The sequence below is a fragment of the Coturnix japonica genome, chromosome 1 (assembly GCF_001577835.2).
Source record: "Coturnix japonica isolate 7356 chromosome 1, Coturnix japonica 2.1, whole genome shotgun sequence".
In the NCBI taxonomy this organism is placed as follows: Eukaryota; Metazoa; Chordata; class Aves; order Galliformes; family Phasianidae; genus Coturnix; species Coturnix japonica.
This window is the reverse complement of record NC_029516.1, coordinates 64,105,167-64,117,886: the sequence shown is the minus strand read 5'-3', so window position 1 is coordinate 64,117,886 and position 12,720 is coordinate 64,105,167. Positions and strand designations below refer to the sequence as shown.

At 42.1% G+C, this 12,720-nt stretch overlaps 1 protein-coding gene across 7 annotated transcripts in view; it reads right to left on the bottom strand.

The window, feature by feature from the left end:
• The window catches only part of PRR5 (proline rich 5), a 68,775-nt gene that overhangs the window by 45,603 nt on the left and 10,452 nt on the right, over window positions 1-12,720 (bottom strand). For 5 of the 7 annotated variants that reach the window (XM_015870254.1, XM_015870282.1, XM_015870261.2 and 2 more), the window contains one exon: window positions 5,523-5,659. The exons of the other annotated variants lie outside the window; for them this stretch is intronic. The gene's annotated coding sequence lies outside the window, so the exon portion shown is untranslated. The remainder of the gene's footprint in view (window positions 1-5,522; window positions 5,660-12,720) is intronic. 7 annotated transcript variants of the gene reach the window in all.

Here is a 12,720-nt window from a genome sequence, read left to right as displayed (position 1 = left end):
TCACTGAGAAACAGCAGCATCAGCCCACCTTCACTCTTACAAAACAAGCTCTCTTATGTTAGTCCAAGCTCACAAAGCTGCCTGACAACACCAGAAGAACCAAAGGAACAATGCTGTCAGGCTGGGACATCTCCTCAGCAGTGCATCCCCAAGCACTAGATGGGCCTAGATGCATATGTATAAAACTGCAGGCCAGTGCCCTCTGCCAGGCAGCAGCGTGCTGTGCAGGATAGGCAGCATTATGGAATAGCAGCCAGGATCCTGGCCCACCATGACCCTAACAGCAAGGCTGCAGCCCACTGGGAAGCAACATGTGCCCTCCTGACTGAATATCACCCCTTGATCATGTTTACAGTTGACCAGAGGAAACTAATGCCCCATGGAGAGGGGCAGTAAGGCAAAAAGCAAAGCAGCTGGGATGGCAGCTGTTCTCATTGCTTCTACATGTCACTCCATTTTTGGAGGGCACAGAAATTGCAGGCCCCTCTCCAATAAACACCCCCTTCACTACATCTCGCTTTTGCCCTATTCCCCACCTCTCAGCACTGAACTTGGAGGGCAGAATACTTCAATGCTTTTCTTAAGTACTGCTTTTCTTGTTCCAGCCCATTCACCACCAGGGCAACAGACTCTGACCTGCCAGGAAGCCTCAACAGTGGCCACACAGGCTCCTCAATCACCTTCATCAAATCCTCCAGAGAAAGCCCTGGCAGCTCTGCCTGCACAAAGGCTGCAGGAGCAAGCTCACTGTCAGCAGACCTTCAATTTTTGCTCTTCATCTGTTTTCTGCCACAACACACATCCATAAAGGTTTAGTCCCTGCTGTTTTATTTTGGTACTTGCAAACTGTAGGACACCAGACAGGAGATAAATGGAGGCAACCTTTCCCCCCTGCTTTTTCTTTTCATTCTGAAACTCAGAAAAGGTCAGATTTGGATTTAATTCTGTCCTACGCAACATTTTGGCTCGGTTCGTATTTATTCCAAGTGAGTTCACCCATTTCTGCTGTAGAAATAAAAGGTCATGAAACCACCGAGTTCTCTCCCTCCTAAAAGGGGCACTCCCTTCTAGGAAGCAAATCACCAATGAAACCAAGAAGAAGAAAAATTAAGCAAAAAACATATTTTGCTCCTGCTGGGTAGGTGGGACTGTAATCACAGCTGAGTGTAATTAGAAAATGTGTAAGGATGCACTTTGCATCGATTTTTAACCAATTTGGTTGATGAACTCAAGGTAAGAAAATAAAACACCCAACAAACAAGGTTGTCTTTCTGTAGTATTTATTTGTCTGTGCAGCACTAGGAGCCAGCTAGTTTTGGAGACTGGAAGAACAGAGGACAGAAAAAGGAAGACTGGATCACTTCATACATAAAATCAATCTATATTAGCCCTCAGCTAATACACACGTTAAGAACTAACACACAGGTTAAGAAGGAGATGAACGCGTGCGTATGTGTGTGTGTGGTATGTGTCACTTTATTGGTCGTTTAGCGATTAACTCCATTATTTTTCAGCTGAATAACTGGAGGAATGAGAGCATCCAGAATCGAACTTTTAGCTCTGACTGACATAAGCAGCTTTTCAAAGCCAGGTTTTTGGTTCATTGACTCCACTTGAGTTTTCTTGCTTTGTTTAGTACACGAATTTACCGTGTCATTTGAAATGTAAACATATCTGAACTTATTCTGCTGGAATAAGACAGCATTTTTCTGTGTTCATTTTACTGTAACACACTGCTTCCCAGCCATCCTTTCCAACAGAAAATTGTCTTGGTTCAAATGTTCTAAAGAATTTCTGGAAAGGCAAAATGCCTTCCAACACTATTTGAAGAACTCAGTGGTAATGAAAAAAGGTACAGGATCCTAAATGTCTGAAGGATGAATCCTTAATGCTGTGCAACTTTCCCTATGAGAGGGCCTAAACTTTTGTTAACAGCTGCTGTGTTAAATCCTAGTTAAGATGTTGAATGAAACCATGACAAGTACCCACTTGCATTTATCTACATATTTCTACTATTTTATTAAGAACTGCTGTCTCATCAAAGTCAAATGCTGAAACAGTTGAAGTCTCAACTCAGCTCAACAACAACAACAAATTCCTAAAGGTAATAAATGTAAGATTCCAGCTGTTGCATAGGTAATGCTTTTATTTTAGATACAGTTAGATAGGTACACCAATAGATTGAATATCTGTGCATTTATGTGCACTTTACTATGTCAACACATCCTATCAAGCTATTTGAAACTACTGAGGTAGGACATGCCTGTTCTCTCCTCTGACTGCAAAGAGAAGGTAACATGAATCATTCAAGTACAGATAAGGTATTCCAAGCTGTAAATATATAAAATTAGAGGAGATGAATTTCACTCCCATCTCTTACTGCCTCAATAAATGAAAATAATGCCAGATTCTCCTCTTTTTAGTGAAAGAGGAGGGAAAATAAAGGGCACAAACGAAGCTACAACTTTACTAGGAACTTCTCATTATACTAATTATAAAAGGACTGGTTTCTCTCTCCTTCTAAGCACAGCAAATACATCACCATGTTGTTAGGCTTGTCATGTCAAGACTTCTGCACATGCTGGATTTGAAGCATAGGATACTTCCACTGACTCCTATGGGACTGTACACATCCAGAAAGTTAAACGAATGCACAAACATTTACAATGGCCATGGCTCACAAATGTAAACTAATGGGGTACTGAAATGTTACATGTGTGCTTTCTATGGTCTCCGCAACAACAGAACCAGAATCCTAAGACATTTAAATTATACCACAAGAGTAAGTAATAAATACAGCTGTGAAAATATGCACGCTGTTGAAATATTGAATTGGAATACAATGCTACGCTTGAAGCCGTATGCATCACTTAAAGTCTTGTATGTTGCCAGCAAGTGAGAAGTTACGGCTTTTGCAGTGAAAGAAAGTAAGTGGGGTTACAGTAGGCAGGCACTGTTTGTTCATGAAGCACTGGTACTTCAGTTAGCAAACATTCTCTCAGGGTGCTGGTGAGTTGCTCGAGGCACTATGTCTATGATTGCCTTGCATGGTGGGAACTCCAATCAACCTGTCTATCACAGTAAGGTTACAGATTGCACAGTGTTTCATAAACAAGTTTACAGCAGAAAAAAAAACCAACATGCAATTTCTGTACTAGGAACAGAAGCCACGTGCGTGTGCAATTGTTTGTTCTGAGATGCAGATATGTACAATAGCAAGAAAAAGAAGTTTAACAGTAAACAAACCAAAGATGGAGCCTTTGCTGCATTTTACCAAAACCATGTCAATTAAGCGCGAGGTCGGTATTCAGTTCTGTTTGCAATGACTGAATCCTCCTAGAAGCAATATTTGGAGATGCTTATGGGAAAACTCATGTTTAATAGCAGATCAGTTGGTAGATTACTAACTTACTACACAGCAGGAGTGGGTACTTCCTTTTGAGAAGGCTGCAAAGTGTCTGGGGAAATGGAGGCTGAGGGGAGACCTTATTGCCCTCTTCCAGTATCTGAAAGGTTCTTACAGTGAGAGTGGGGCAGGTCTCTTCTCACTAGTGATAAGTGACAGGACGAGGGGAAATGGCCTCAAGTTGCGCCAGGGCAAGTTTAGGTTGGATATTAGGAAGAACTTCTTTACTGAATGGGTATTTAGGTACTGGAATAGGCTCCCCAGGGAGGTGGTTGAATCGCCATCGATGTGTTTAAGAGCCGTTTGGATGTGGTACTTAGGGATACGATTTAGTGTAGGGTTTTTAGAGTTAGGGTACTGGTTAGACTGCGATTGGACTTGATGATCTTCAAGATCTTTTCCAATCTTGGTAATTCTATGATTCTATGAAAGTGCCGGGGCAGAAATTTCCTGAGCACACTTGAAATACTATGGGCATAGGTTATAACCAAGGAATACTCTGATACTTCTCTTAGCGTTTCCATAGGTATTCAGAGTAATGCCCACATGCACACTTTTCATGGCCTGAGATCCATCACAACTGCCAAGTTGCCCTCTCTGCTATTTGTGCCCCTAACTTTCTTCTCAAGGAATATGTAAAAACAAAAACACCCTGAAAATCCTTGGAAAACAGGTGCAACACAAGGGAAAATGATTTATTTCCCAGCAGAGCTGCAGGAGGCATCATTACCATGCTACCCTGGTAGCCTGGAATAAGACATGGTAACCAGTGTAGCAAAATCTACCCTTATTCCACTGTAATGGAGTTGTATGGAGTAGGCATTCCCACCCTTTAGGAGTTGATAGAAATTTGGAAGAAAGTGTGCATTACTGCCCAGTAAATCAAAATCGAAGTTTTAAAGAGCAAACCCTTTAGAAAACACTTCTTGGCTTAAAAATCACATAAAAAGAAAAAAAAAGAAAAAGAAAAAGAAAAAAAAAAACAACCAAACCAAACAACAAAAACCTGAAGTAATGGCAGTTTAACTCCTGCAGCTCAGTGATAAACTAAATAATTATCCAAGAGGAAATGACTTCCTAAATATGATCGGAAAGAAAACTTTTTTGCAGGAAGAAACTGGTGATTGCTTTCCAAGAACATTTAAAAGTTGCTTTAAAAAAATAGAAACTGCCATACGTAATATTTTGAAGTCTACAAATATTAAAGAAAAACAGAACAACCTCAAGGACAGATTAAGAACATTTACTTTCCTTTCACATAAACACACACACACACACACACACACTCCCATACAAGCTCTCCATTTGTGACTGATGTTTTCTGAACATTATTTCAATAAATCTGTAAAATGTCTTCCCTTCTGATTCAAAAACTTCGACCCTCAAATGCAAACCCAGTTCTAGCACTGATCATTCAGGAATCTGAGATGGCTGTGCCCAAGCACCTCTGCAGAAACAGCTGTAGCTGTTTAAGATACTACTACTACGCAGCTGTTTGGTGCTGCTTCTCACCCCACCCACACTTACATATATATATATCTATCTATATATACATCAATTGCATTTGGGTCATTCGGGAATTCCTTGCACACTTCAGTGCACAGGGAGCTGGGGTGGTGTAATCTGCTTCTGCAGTGGTTGTCTGGCTGTGCTCTTGGTGAGCAGGATCTGACTCATTCAGCTCATGGCTGCCGTGGTGGGTAACTTTGGAGCTTTTACACCACCCATGCTGACTCTCTATTTCAAGGTTTCCTTCCCAAGGAATCATTTAGAGGCTCCTTTCAGAGAGCAGAAATTAAAACAATTTTCAATACTTCTTGCTCATAGCCCTTATTCATCTGTAAGCAGTTTCACAACAGAAAGTTCATGCAAGCCATTTTTTAAGCTGCATAAAGCTAGACGGATAGACTGACAGACACAAGCTGATGTTGAAAGATCACAGAAAACTGCATCATCATACAAGTTGATCTGAATAGCAACAAAACACAGTAGGATCTGCATGACATATTGGAAGGGAGATGCTAACTCTACTCTGTCCAACAAAAGGAACTCTCTAGGTACCCAAAACTAGAAACATTTTCCCACTGCAGAGAGCGTTGCAGGAACTTTTGCTTACCTGCTGAAGGGAGAAGAAAACAGGACTGAATAACTGATAGTGAAGACTCTGTAGCAGCTTTCCAAGAATCACATGAAAACTCTTGACAGGTGATAGAATTTGGTTAAAAAATTCATCCCCTTGTAAAATAGGCAGCTCTGCAATAAAGAGATGAACAAAAAGTAGCATTGCACGTGCTGTTATTCTAGGAATTGTTTCTCTATCGTGCACTAATAACCTCACACACAATACAAACAGAAGTGAAACAACTGTGCTACACACAGAAGTGAAACAACTGCAATACTCAGCTGCTACACATATCATCATCATCACTGATACAACTAAGCATTTCTTTGATTTTCCTTTCCGTGATTCATATTCATTAAGAGGGAACCAACTCATTGACATCAGTGCTAGGAGCTGCACTTATCACCAAACTGAACAAGCCACTTTCCATTAGCACATACACAACAAGCAGTTCTGTGTCCCAAAACAAAAGAAAGCTTTGAAATAAGTTTCATAGTCTTCAGTGATCACCTTTGGAGAGAAGCTGTCCTGTAAGACCCGGAAAAGTCTTAAATGCCTCATTTAAAAATAATGGAAATTCTCTCCTTATGGCTTCAAATAAAGGCTGCGATGTACCAAAAATACTAAAAAAATAAAAATAAAAATCCGCATATACACAGACACAGCGCACACACACACATTCTGAGTTTGGTTCTTCAGCACCTTGTGTGTAGCACAGTCACTTAAACCAGATCCACCACACTGCTAAACGTAACTAGCCAGAACGTACAAAATTCCTTCTCAACCCGGTTTATCTTAGGCACAAAACAGCCCAGCTTTAGTTTTCTAGCATCGCATATACATTTTGTAACTAACTTCTGTGTTTAAAAAAGTTGTACTCTAAGATTAATCTTTTGTGCCTTTGAAGGAACTAAATAGTCATAGAATCATAGAACGACCTTGGTTGAAAAGGACCACAATGATTGTCCAGTTTCAACCCCCTTGCTATGTGCAGGGTCACCAACCACCAGACCAGGCTGCCCAGAGCCACATCCAGCCTGGCCTTGAATGCCTGCAGGGATGGGGCATCCACAACCTCCTTGGGCAACCTGTTCCAGTGCGTCACCACCCTCTGGGAGAAAAACTTCCTCCTAATATCTAACCTAAACCTCCCCTGTCTCAGTTTAAAACCATTCCCCCTTGTCCTATCACTATCTACCCATCCTTAATCCTTAATCACCTCATATTCCTGCCTTCTGTCTGCTCTAGGGGTGTGCTTCACTCTTTTACCACTTATTTTTGTCCAAGTCAGAGGTGTTAGTTTAAATAACTGTGCATGAAGCCAGAGGTTTTACACTGCAATGTATTAAGGAGTGCACACTCAAGGAGCTCAGTACACAGTTTGCAGAACAGGAGAAATTATCTAAGCTTGTAGGCTACAGAGCCAGGAAGTGGCATTCTGAGTACATAGGGGACAAGGCAGCGAAACCAGCCTTTTCAGCAACACTCATACAAACTAAAGATGACAAATAATGAACACATTTCATGTGAGATATTTCAAGTAAACACCTAAAAAAGTTAAAAACACCATACACTGCTTATGAACATCCTATGCCAACAAAACTCCTGCAGACATAGACAGGTGTTGTCCAAATACATGAAAAAATGTTATATATATATATATTTATCTCCTTTCTAATTTAATGTATATGAGAATTCCCACTGAGATTGGACAGAAAGTGCAATAAGAGCTATTTGACTCACAGATTAGATGCTTATGGTTATGAAGTACCCTTGTGCATGGAGATTCTGCTTTGACACTTCAGTGCCAGCAAGTAAGAACATCTTCCACTTTGCCTATAACCTGTGGTAATTTGATTAGCTGGAATAACAAACCAAAACCATACTGCAGTTTTTCAGGATTATGGGGAGGGGAGAACTTCAAGGCAAAAATCCTCAGCCGTTTTTACTGCAATTGACCTCACTTTGATGATCAAAGCTCAGCCAATCCTTAAATGTATGAAGCATCACTTCTTTTCAAACCTGTGATATCCTGTACATTTCCACCTATTTGTAGGTTTGGAGGAAACGGAAAATGAGAATGTATGAGGAAAAGAAACAAATAGACAGATCAGCCCACAGTGCTGTAGTATGGAAGTAGGTCATTTTAACTAAGTGTATTTCTCACACCATTGGAGCAGCCAGTGTGTTATTTGGGCAAGTAGAGCTGCTCGGGAATCCATACAGCCTTTTGTTACCAAGCACTGACACCATGCAGGTGAGTTTTAGAATCATTTTTTGTTTTCTAAGGCACAGCACCACTTACAGGCCCTACAAGGAAAGCAGCAATAAAAATCCTTGAGGGCAATCACTGTGGATGACCCTAAACACTTTTGCAGACACAGCCATCACTTAGCAGCTTTAGGGCCTGAGATCACCCAGTCAGCACAGAAGGAAACTTGAGCCCAGGGGAGTGCAGATCCCAGAGCACACTCGCAGGTGCAGTACAAACATGGACTAATGTAACTGCCCTCCTTATCCACACGGCTAGCTTATGTGCGAGTGTGGGTGAAACTCATTCTTTTCAAACAACAGGAACTTGTTTGGCCAAAGGAATGCCGGCTCCTACTCAGGACTGACAACAGGGGCTGCAGTAAATCCCTATTTCAGTTGAGCTGACACAGTTGCCCAGTGATGCCCCTGCATAGCCAGCTGAGGAATCAGTCACGGACCAATTTGTGATATTACCATGCACGTCATTCAACTCAGCTATGAGTGACTGTCAGATAACCCCCAACATTTCAATAACTGCAGTATGCAAGGTGCAAGCCAAGAACTAACGTGCTGGATGATTGTAACTAAACTATAACCAGCCGGGCATGATCAAGGTCTGCTGCCTGAAAACCCACAGCAGCAGCATTAAAGGCCTTCTGCTGGAAGATGTTCTGACTGCACTGGCCAGGAGAAACACTGGTGGCTGGAAATGCAAAGGTTGGGTCACTGCTTCAGGTCTGTAAGCTCAGCTAAATCGACCAGAAGTGAGGAAATAAGTGCATGGAATGAAGCAAGAAGGCACTGATATAAAAATACAGTTTGTACTCTCTGCTTTATCCATGTGTGGGTTTTTTCTTGGTGTTGGATAAGCAGCATTTCAGACTATGAAGCAAGTGGCATTTGTGCTCTCAACATTCCCTTCCTTGGCTATTTAACAAGCCAGCATACAGCTGGTTCCAAGCATCCAAACTGCACGGTTCAACATATGCTATAGCTGCTACCAAGGCACCCTCACTCGCTGGGTTTTTTTTTTCAGACTAATGCAGGATTTGTAGGTTAAAATTATGTGTGTATTTCTTTTTGCCAGAGATTAACAGATATCTGTACTTCCTCTGTACTTTAATTCAAGATTAATTTTTTAAAGGGAAAAAAATGTCACTTTAATCAAGCTAGAATTCAAGCCACAAATTCAAATTATAACAGAAGGCTGAATTATGATGAATTCTGGCTACAGAAATCAACAGGAAAACCCTTGTTGACTTTCCCTGGGGCAATGCTGTACCCCAGACAAATAATGATTGTTTTTAATACTGACTTCTTGTAGCTGAAATCTTTTTGCTGACCATCTGTTTCTGTTCCATGTATCTCTCTGAGTTTTCAGCTGCACTAGCGACAATCTGCTTGTGCATCTCCGAGGACATCAAGCTTTCAAAGACAGAAACCCAAAAGGAATAACTATTCCTCAAAACCCTTGGTGTTACCTTTACAAGAAGTTGGAGGAAAAGTCGTAGAAAGCTCTGCACCAAAATGTGTCAAATTTTATTCCATGGAGACAAAGAAAAAGCTAGAATGTGTACCAAGAGCAAGAACAAAATTTAAGGGGCTATTAGTAGAATTAACCTAGTCCAAAAACACCAAAAGATGTCCTCTCTTTCCTTAGATTACAACGTTCTCTACCCTCAAAACTCCTAATTGAAACCTCTTTCATTCCTTGTTTGCCATCCATTGAACCTTAAGAACAAACAGCACAGACCCAAGTGGTGTTTTCATGGGGTTCTGGCTGTTACAAATGGGACCAATTCCACTGGAAAAGAGCCAGGCTGCTGAAATTGAGCTGTGCAGTAAATCCCTTGATTTGTTACCCAATAACGCAAATGTTTCATCGATGTTACTTAAGCAAAAACATTTCATAAGTGGAGCTGAAAATGCAACTGCACCACTGCCAGTGTTCTCACGCTGCCACTGAGAGTTGCATCACAGAGTTAAAACAGCATCACATTTGTGAAGAGGTGACTGCCACGTGACAAGACAGTCCAAAAAAACCACAACCCAACAGCAGTGCTTCTCAAGATCATAAATGGCCCTGCAGACTGCCATTCAGGCAAGGTCCAACATCTGCCTCAAAGAAGAGAGGCACTCTGCTTCAGCTTTTTAGTAAAGCATTCTTTATTCACCTCCATCCTCATTCCTAAACACTGCAGTGAGGTGGAAAAGCAAAGGAGGGACTTTTTCATTTCCCTCAGCTATTCGTAAGCCATTCTGCCCACAGCCCACCTCACCATGGCACCCCTGCAAACCCCATGCTCAGCCTCCAGCTGCAGAAGTGCCAGAGCACATTTATAGCAGCTGCTCCTGAAGCACATGCAAAAAACATCCACAGCAAAAAGCAGCTTCCTATGAGAACAACAGCAGGCCTCTATGGAGGGATTAAGAGACTGATAGATCCCAGACAACTGAGAGTCAGCAGCAGCTAAGAGGAACAAATCACTCCCTTCTCATCCAACTCATGGCTTCTGGCAATGAACAAGCATTGGAAGAAGCAAAAGGAGAGGCAGAGAGAGCAGAACAGAGCCAAAAGTCATTTTCAATGCAGAATCTGCATAGGAAAAAAAGAATGACAAGGTCATGACCTGTGATCGCCCTTGACAACTTTACTTCTCTCTTTTCACAAATCTGTAAACTAAGTTTTCCACTAGTGAGGGCAATATACCTGGATAGCAGAGTGTAAAATAGCATCAGAAGGAAATTGACTGGATCTCAGATGGCTTTATCCTTCCTACTGAAACTAGCCAGAAACTGGATGTGCTGCAGCTGTGTCAGGACAGGGTGTGGTATAGAGAGGTGCTCAGGCTCAGGAAGGGACACTTGCCAGTGACTCTATGATCATCAGTAACACCACGTGAGGAAAACCAGAAATAGCGCTGTGCTTATTTTACTTTTTCTACATTAGGTACATGAGGTATTTTTTTATTGCCACCAACAAACACTGGGTCAAAAAAACAGGGTTTTTTGAGACCTCCCTGAAGAGTGTGTGGCTCCAGGAAAGAGGTGGACTCCTCACATCTGAAATGTCAAGGAATGTATCCAAAGCCATTCTCAGAAGCACAAACACACCCTGAGTATTTACATTTAGTTCCTAGTATTCACCACCTTGAAGGCCATATGTGCCTGTTTTCGAGGTCTCCACAGTAGTAAATACAAAATACAGCTTCACAAAGGCCCAGGAACATGTCCAGAGAAGGACAACAAAACTGGTGAGGGGTCTGGAGCACAAATCTTATGAGGAGCAGCTGAGGGAGATGGGATTGTTCAGTCTCAAGAAGAGGAGTCTCAGGGGAGACCTCACTGCACTCTACAACTTCCTGAAGGGAGGTTGTGATGAGGAAGGGCTCGGTCTCTTCTGCCAGGCAACAAACAGGACCCAAGGAAATGGCCGCAAGTTGTACCAGAGGAGATTTGATTTAGATATAAGGGAAAACTTTTCCTCTCAGAGAGTGTTCAGGCACTGGAATGGCTGCCCAGGGAGGTGGTGGAGTTGCCATCCCTGGCAGTGTTCAAGAGGCATCTGGATGAGGAGCTAAGAGATATGGTTTAGTGGCTTGTGGTATTACAGGCCTCCAGGACCTGGAGCTCTCTGCACAGCCCCCATGGCCATCTCCACTGGGTGAGGAGAGTGCAATCAGCTGAGCAGCTCTGGGCGGGTGGATGATGAAAACAGCAGTTTGTATCTTTCCTCTCCTGCATTTCACTCCTATCATTTGCTTCCCTTTCCTGTGTGTGCGGGGGAAAAGGGGGAGGGACAGCTTGTTGGACCTCCACATGTTCTAAGAGCAAATGAGATTCGCTTTATAATTACTTCCTGATTCTCTGCATGAGCAATCTGTCCTCGCGAAGACAGATGGCAACTGCTGCTGCACAGCTGCTCCAGCATGGGCAGGGCTGGCGGGTGAACAGCAGGCTGGTGGGATGTCCCTTTGGCTCACTAACCCCACAGAATCCAGGAAGGAAACCCAGACTGTCAGCCAAAGAGAGCACAGTCTGTAAGTCATTCCTTCAGGATGGCTGGTGGTTCATCAGAGACTAATTTAAAGCATACTTGTTCATTAAGACATAGACCATATCAGCCAACAATTGTAACACATCAGACAATCAAAGGAAGCTACAGCATTCCCACCAGTGCGACTTGTGAACAACCTCCTCACCAGACCTCCTACTTTCTATTAACTGGGAATGTATATACATATATATATGCATGTATACATGTACTTTTTGAGTATGTATTTTTGTGTACTTAAATGAAGCCTAACACTGTATAGTCCTGCTCATAAGTGGCTTAGGCACTATCACCACAAAGTAACTGCAGGAGCAGCTGTAGCACTGTTTCCCTTCTGTCACTCCGCAGCCAGGATACAGCATCACTTTGGTCAACCATCACAGTACTGCTTTGTCCACTGCTGTTAAGTGCATATGAATGTAACAGCCTTGAGTGCTAATAAAAAAGAAAACTGAACACGAAAAAAAAAAAAAAAAAAAAAAGAGTATTAGAAAAATATGAAAGAAAGAAAAGAAGGTCCTTGATTCATGAATAAAGAAAGAAAGAAAAAAAGCAAGAAGTTTTCCCCATTCTCCTCCATTCCATAAAAGCAATGAGTTGTCCCAGACAACCAGCGGGCCCCTAACAAGGCTGAAGTTTTATACAACTTCAAAAGAGAAAGATACCATCACCCAAAGTAACAAACAAACAAACAAAAAACCCTCTTTAATTTGCCATAATGTGTTCCAGAGTGATTTGACCCTTGATTGCAGTGTCACATTCATACCAAAATTTCCTCTGAGTAATCCAGCAGAGGCTTCCTCGTATCACTCAAGAGATGCACCAAGAATGCAAAGGTACAAACCTGAATGTAACGCTGAGTGCTCACACCTTTCCACAACTCCT